An 8,042-nucleotide genomic window follows, 5' to 3' on the forward strand; every position below is an offset into this window, starting at 1 on the left:
GCCATCTGTGTAAACACACCAGGAATGCCCAAAATCACCATGCCCATGAGAGCTGCAGAGTTCAGTCTCAGGGGCTAGGATGCAGTCACAACCACAGTAGACATCTCACAGCTGTTCCAGGGCACTTCACTTTAGCCACATGAGCTTTGGTGACCTCATCATGACCAAACAGCTTCCCAATGACCAAGAATAGGCCCATGGATGATGTTCATTAGAGGCTTGTGATTGGAGAACTGGAGCTGTTTCCATACCTCTTCATTTATGGCTCACTATGGTTGGTAGATCTCTTTAGAGCATGGCCATGAAATTCTTCTGTCTTGAGAAGCATGGTATTCCTTCTGGGTCACTCTGGATGGTTTCCTCTGTACTCACAAATTTATATTATAAGGTGACCTGCTGACTATCAAATACTAGGACAGATTGGTCTTGGGGACAAATTTCCCATTTCAGGAGACAATGGAGACTGCAGAATGTCAACATGGCAGGAAATGAGAAAGTGAGGGCATACAGTTTGGCTTGTGAGTAAAGAAAGCTCAACATGGGACCCAAGCAAGCCATGCTCTGACACTTGATGTGAAGCATGTGGGGAGGACGGGTGGGCTCTGGATGAGATGTCAGCATCCAGAGACTAGGAAGAGGAGAAATCTGATTGTCAGGCTGTGGGTTTCAATGAAGACCATGGCCCTTACATCTATCCCAGTGACCTACACCCTAGACACAGTCTACACTCTCTAAGAAGTGTCAGGAAGGGGAAAAGACAGAGGCTCAGGAGAGACACTGAGATGGATTGCTGGGAGTAAGATATTTATTAACAGTGTCAATAACTCCATGAGCAGAGAGACAACAGCACAGTCAGGCTTTCAGGCCCAGAAATACACAGGAGGACCATGGTTCCAAGGAGAGCGTGTCTGAGTCCCCATGGTAGAAGTGGGGGTTATCCAAGAATGACTTTCACAGGAGAATCCTGCAGCCATGATGACTGACTCCCAGCAAGAAGACATGGAAGGCTGTGGGATGCAGGGTGTGTAATCACCAACAACTACTTTGATGTAAATTCACCTCCCTGGTGAGAGATCCTAGTACAGAGTAGCCTGTTAGTTGAGGAATAAAAAATTATTTGTTACCAGCATCTGGTGGGCGATCAGGAGAGACAGATGACAGATTTCCAGAGTCAGTGTTCTCTGTGTACCATTTGGGTCCGAAGAAATCATTCCCAGGTCACTGGGCTAGGCAGCAGAGGGCATTTCTCACTGAGCTTTCACACTGGCATATATTATTTTTCTTCCTTAATGTGTAATTTAAAATATTTCAGGTAAAATCAATTTAGAAAATGTTATGTCCATGATTTATCACCTTGAGCAGTACCCCTACTTTTTAAAGACACAATCTTTCACAGGCCTGGAACTCACCAAGTGTCCTATACTTGGTGTTCAGCCAATATGTCTCTGCCCATCTCTTGCTTGACCAGGGCTGGGATTGCAAATTCCTGCCACATCCCTAGGTGTGATTTCCTGATCCATCAAACTCAGGTCCTCCTGCCTCTGTGCCATGTGTTTCTGACTGAATCATCGCTCTGGCTCCCTTCCATGCCTCTCATAGTGAACTTTCCATCAGCTCCTCTTCTGTCCCTTGAGATGACAGGCACTCACCTTACTAGAGTTTAGTCTTTATTCTGCTGGCCTGTAGGAGAAGAAACTGTGTCAGTGTGTCAGCCACACTGGTTCTCATTCCTGCCTCTCAGCTGTTCTCTGTGTGCAGACAACAGGAGGGGACCAGGCCATCACACATGTCTCTTGCATCAAGGCAGGCACAGGTCTGAGAATCAGCAGGACCTGAGGCCAGGAGTTAGGCTACTTTCTGTACAACACAAGATGTCAGATGACTACTAGTGAACTCAGCCATATCCTGTCTCCCTTTCTGTCCTTTTCCCTACTCTACTTTCTTGACACATCTCTGCCTTTTCTGCTCTGCACTCACTGTGCCTCCCTCTTGCCTCCCTGAAATCTTGCTTTCTAGCTGTCCCTCTCAGTGTAGGCTGCTGCAACCAGCAGTTTGAGACTCAGGGATTTCATCCCAGTCAGATTTCTGCGGTCATTCAGGCTGCTGCTCTTCCACCTCTCAGTTCTTCTACTTACAGTGACAGAGGGCAGAGCCTGTCTCAAAGAGTGGGACACACATTTAAATGTTCATTTGTAAACCTCTTTACACTCCAAAAACTAGGCATCTCCATCCTTATCCTGTAGTCCCAATGGCTTTAAAACAACTCTGACCTCAGTTCACATGTAGGTCTTGAGTTGGGTGTGCAAGATATTTGGAGCCCAGTAGCCTACAGCTTCCTATGAAGCTGTAGATAGACTTGAACCCCTGATTCTCCTCTCTGGATTTCCCAAGGGCTGGAATTATTTTGTCCCCCTCTCTGTCCCCATTTTTATTTCTTAGAGTACCCATGAATATTTGAAGACAAGTTATTTATACAAAAATGTAATGGGATTTTGCAAAAGAACATTGTATTTTCAAGTGTGTGTGTGTGTGTGTGTGTGTGTGTGTGTGTGTGTTTGTGTGTTGCTTATGTCTGTGTGTGTTTTGCAGGGACATAATGTATAAATTTTTCCATCCTGCCAATATGCTTGAATTTAGGGTACTTCTCTAGTCTTTTGCAAAATTTACTTTGAACAGAGCATAACCATATGTGAATATTTGCAAATGTGAATACTCATGTGCTGCTGGAGGACAACCTTCTGCATTTTCCTTTAGGAGCTGTCCTCTCTGGATTGTGAGACAAGTCAGTCATTGGTCACACCCAGTACATAAGGTGAGCAGCACAGGGAGCCACAGGGATCCTAGCATATCAGGATGTCCTAGCATCTCACAACTTTTTTTTATTAACTTGAGTATTTCTTATTTACATTTTGATTGTTCTTCCTCTTCCCGGTGTCTGGGCCAACATCCCCCTAACCTCTCCCCCTCCGCTTCTATATGTGTGTTCCCCTCCCCATCCTCCGCCCATCACCGCTCTCTCCCCAACAATCACGATCACTAGGTGTTCAGTCTTGGCAGGACCAAAGGCTTCCTCTTCCACTGGTGCTCTTACTAGGCTATTCATTGCTACCTATGAGGTTGGAGCCCAGGCTGACAACTCTTTATATGGCTCCTGGGGTGATGCTCGTGTGACTGTTTGTGGAAAAATCACTTCAACTGAGACACTCCAATGGGTGTTTCATGATTTTGCTGAGGAGGGTGAGATTTCTACTGTCCAACTCTTGCTTGTTGTAGTGTTAAGTTCTCCATACACATTTCTTTCTCTTTCTGTGTCCATTAATTTCCATTTCAGTTACACATGTCCAACTCAAATAGGTGTCTCTACTTATACATATCACTTTCTGTAACATGTTGTCTGCAAAAGCTGGTCTACCCTCATTTGTTCTATAGCAGACACAGTTCTTCCAGATGAACAGTCAGCCCCTGAGATTCCTGCATGGCTACTTGAATTCCTTAGGAGCAGGCACTGTGTTCATCTGCATTTGCTCCTCTGATTTCCAGATGGTCAGGAAGGACAGCAGGCTCCATGCAGTTCTTGGGGAGATCAGGCAAATTTCCCTCCTTCTGTTCTCTTTACTGTTCCCTACCCTTCTCCATCTCTCACAGCTGAGAACACTCCCGGTGGGGAAGCTTGGGTGAGGCCTCTCCTGGACCACTTACCTTTGCTTCCACCACAGGAAGATCATCCATCCATACAGGGGGATGATGACCACAACTTTGGCCAAGACCATCCCAACCATGACTCCCAGGTTCAGCAGTGAAGGATTCCTCTGGCCCCTTTTGTCCTCCAGGCCAGCTGTGGGGATGCAGAGGGGATGATAGAGGGGCTCCCTATGGTAGTATTGAGAGCTGTGAAGAAATGAGAAGTGAGAAAATCTTCCCTGAATGAGGTGAGGAATGGGTGAGTGTCACACTTTGTCTCCTCGGTTGGATGTGGGATGCAGAACAGCTGTTAGAAGTTCACACAAGGGGTTGGGGATTTAGCTCAGTGGTAGAGCACTTGCCTAGCAAGCGCAAGGCCCTGGGTTCGGTCCCCAGCTCTGAAAAAAAAAAGAAAAAGAAAAAAGAAGTTCACACAAGGAAGGGAACACATGCTTAAGGTTGAGGCTCCAGAAGAGTAAGGTCAGATGCACAGTCCCCAACTGTCCTTGCTGTGTGTTCACAAATTTTCATTGGCTCACAGATAACTAAGTTAGAAAAAGACAACAATTTTTTTATTTAAATGTATGTAACATACAGATATGGTTCGTTCATAGTGAGTTTGCTGCTTGGACACAAGAACCTGAGTTTGGTCCCCAGTATCAATATCAAGAACCTGGTGAAGTGTGCATGACCTTGCTCCTACCCCAAGAGACAGAGGCATGCAGAGCCCTGTGAGTGGATAGGTAACCTGGTCTATGTGTCTAGTTCCCTGTCAAACATAGCCAAGGGAGCTGTAATCCTAGAGCTGAGGAGGTGGAGACAGACTTGTCCCTGTGGCTCACTGGCCTGCCAACCTAGCCTCCATGAAAAACTTAAAGCCAGTGAGAGAGCTTGTCCCCCAAAATATGGTGGATGAGACCTTAAGATCTTCTCTAACCACTACAGACATAAATATATGTACACATACACACACACAAACTCACACACACACACACACACACACACACACACACACAAACACACACACACACATCTGCCTTTACAGACCTACATGTTCATACACACTGAATATACCAAAATGTGTAAAAGAAAAAACACAAATTTAGCTTTATGTGTGCAGCTCTGTCCAGGGCAGAATACATTCCTTTGCTTTACACACATAACTCAGAAAATTTTTCCCAATATTTACCTATTTGCCAATTCTATCCCAGGGGTTCTTGACATGTACATCATTATCCCAACATAGATTACATATCAGGTATCACACATTTCAGATGTTTCATTGTGATTCATAAAAATAGGGAAATTAAAGTTATGAAGTAGCAATGATATACCTTTAGGCATGTGGGTCCCAGAATATGAAGAACTTTATAAAAGATTTGCAGCTTTAGGAAATTAGAGAATGACTGAAGTAGACACAAACATAAAATGGCTCCTTTCTCTCTAAGGCCAGGCAGTGCCTATCAAATCTTACCACAGGTCACCATGGTAGCTGTAGCCTGCACAGATAACTGCTCTGTGCACATCCTCTCAGAGTTTGACTTAGGACAGTCAAGAGGCACCTCTGGATGTGGTGGCACATGCTGTACTGCACACCATCAGGAGGCAGAGGCAAGGCAGATTGGTGTGAATTCAAGACCAGATGGGTCTATATACTGAGTTTTTTGAAAAGCCAGGGCTACAAGCTAAGAAACTGATATAAAATAAATAAACAAGATAGAAAGAAAACAGGAAATAAAGAAGTACTCACATTTTTAAAAAGTGGGGTTGTGGGGAGTAACAGAGAAAGGTTGAAGGAAACAATGCAGCAACACACAGGACCCAGATTCTGTTGGTCCCTATGCAGGAACACAAGTCACTACAATGGGCTCAGGGCTCCCAATCCAGGGGACTCCAGTTCCTTCTGCATCAGAGGGGCTGGAGGGATCAGAAGACAGAGCAGCCACATCATGGAAATGGAAACACTTTCTTAATCATGTTCTAATGACTGAAGAGACTGGGGAGAGAAGATAGGTGTGTCCTGGGGAACTATGAGGTGAAATGAGGGACTATGGTGACATGTGCCAGTTACAGTTAGACCTGAGAACACCAGAACATCCAATGGCCCCTACTCTATGTTCTGTGCTGACATTGGAGCTATGTGAAGAAGCTGCACATAGGTACCAACTAGAGCCCTGCCACAGAAAAATGAGAGTTGGCTCCATCCTGGAGATTTATATTCACCTTGAGGTCACGGGCGAAAGAGGGCAGGACTGTAGTTAGTTTTGGGACAATAAGGGTGTGAACTATGGGGTACTGAAGCCTAGAGTCCACTCTGATTCTGTCTGAGCAGAGGATGACAGACATAGGGGCAGCAAAGACTTCCCCCAACTGCAAGGAAAGATGCTGGTGGCAGATGTTTGGGCAGAGCCGAGCGAAAGCAATATGAAAGGAAGCTCAGACTTGTGGACCTGATGTGATATCTAGGAAACAAGGAAGCCACAGGTGTCAAAGCCTGAGCCATGGTGACTCACCATGAATGATGAGTTGGGTGCCAGGGATTGACTGCCACGACTTCATGCCTTCAGTTGTTCGCAGAAAAACTCGGCTGAAGTATCTGGCCTGGTCATTCTCCTTTAAGTTCAGGATTCTGAGGACACCAGATGTCTGACCCTGTGTCCAGTTCATGATGAGCCGGCCCTTAAAATGCTCATGAAGGAAAGGCTGGGTGGAGTTGTAGATGACTTCCCCATGGAAGTACTTCCATATCCAGGCTATGCTCATTGACCGATCATTGGCCAACTCCCAGGGGAAATAGAAGGAGAAGGGGATCTCAATGGAGCCGCTCTGAACTCCAGAGAGGACAGCTGGTTGGTTGACACCAAAGTCATTTACTCTTCTGTATCCTGATGAGTTCCCTGGGAAGGACAGGGAGAGTCTGAAGCCACTGCATGGATTGAAAGGACAACCCTGAGCACCCACAAGACACCCACTTTTCCCAGCCACTCTGTTCCCTCCTCTGGTTCAGTCCCTGCTAATGAAGTCCCCACCACTCACCAGAGTGCAGACATGCTGCCGACAGCAAAAGAAGGAGGATCCGAGCCATAGCCAGATTCTGTTCAGGTAGTGAGACCAGCAGGGCTGTCAGGAAGTCGAGGTTGCACTGTCTAGGGGCACTGGGGCACTCAGCAGTCCAGAGAGAATCAGGGTAAATAAAAACACACGCTCAGACATTCTCAAGTGGAAGACTGAGTTGAGCAGGACCATCTCTACCTCCTTGTGGCCAGCAACTTCCTTTACTGATCTGGCTTCTGCTTTTCCGATGTTGCAAAAGATCCACCCTTGTGGTTACTGACACCATGGCAGTGTCCTTGGACCCAGCCCCCACTTTTGGTGGGGAGACATGTCCTAGCCCTTGGCATAGCTGGTTCTCCTCTCTTCTACCTTGACCATCTATCTTATCTACACTATTCCATTTCCTAAGTGGCTTGTAAACTCTCTGCCCCTTTCCTCTATATTTCCTCTATTCCTTCCCTTCCCCTCCCTTCTTAACAGGGAGAAGAGGCTTATTCCAAGGTGACCGGCAAGGAACTAGAATGTCTTGGTCTAGAAGCCTCCTGATGTGTGGCCTTATGCCCTGGTAAGCTTCATGTGACATGGGATACTGTTTTATGGGGACAGGAACTGCAGTGGCCTTTAACTGAATAATTAGAGGGGGCTGTTGGAGCGCTAGCCTCATTCCACCAGTCTCTGCCCAGGCCAGTGGAAATTTCGTGATCCAAGAATCTATTTTTGGAGATTGTGGCTTGTCCTGTCCCAGTTCATATAGTCTATATTCATCTTCTAATTGAAGGGTTAAGATCTGAAGAGGGATTCCACGGGGGCCAGTTATTCAGGCCCCTCCATCTTCAAAATGGATCTGCGCTCTTAATTTGGTGAGCAAGACACGGCCCAGCAGAGGGTATGTGCATTCCGGAACATGTAAGAAGGAATGAGTCACCTTACTGGTAGCCAACTGAACCTGGCGGTCTGTAGTCCATCGGTATGTCTTGCCACCAGTGGCTCCTTGCACCCAGGCTGTCCAGTCGCTGAGTTGTCCATGAGCCCGGGTGAGGACTGAATGCTGGGCTCCTGTGTCTACTAGGAAGGTAACAGGCTGCCCCCCAACTTTAAGAGTTATCCTGGGCTCAGGGGGGGCTCCTGGCCCTGACCTCCCTAGTCTTCATCTAGGGTCAAGAGGGAGGTCCCTGGCTTCCGAGACCCACGGGGGTTCTTAGGGTTTTTAGGGTTCTTAGGGCAATCCCTGGCCCAATGTCCTTTTTCCTTGTAATAGGCGCATTGATCTTTATCCAGCTTCAGCCCCTTTCAAACTCCCATCTTAT

The 8,042-nt window shown here is 46.7% G+C and overlaps 1 long non-coding RNA gene across 1 annotated transcript; it reads right to left on the reverse strand.

Moving 5' to 3' along the window:
- Nucleotides 686-6,537, reverse strand: LOC134481330 (uncharacterized). The gene is made up of 3 exons (XR_010056824.1): nt 6,195-6,537; nt 3,700-4,079; nt 686-1,680 (listed from the first exon to the last, which is right to left on the reverse strand). It is a non-coding gene; the product is annotated as an uncharacterized LOC134481330 (long non-coding RNA).

The sequence above is a fragment of the Rattus norvegicus genome, chromosome 12 (assembly GCF_036323735.1).
Source record: "Rattus norvegicus strain BN/NHsdMcwi chromosome 12, GRCr8, whole genome shotgun sequence".
NCBI classification, from domain to species: domain Eukaryota; kingdom Metazoa; phylum Chordata; class Mammalia; order Rodentia; family Muridae; genus Rattus; species Rattus norvegicus.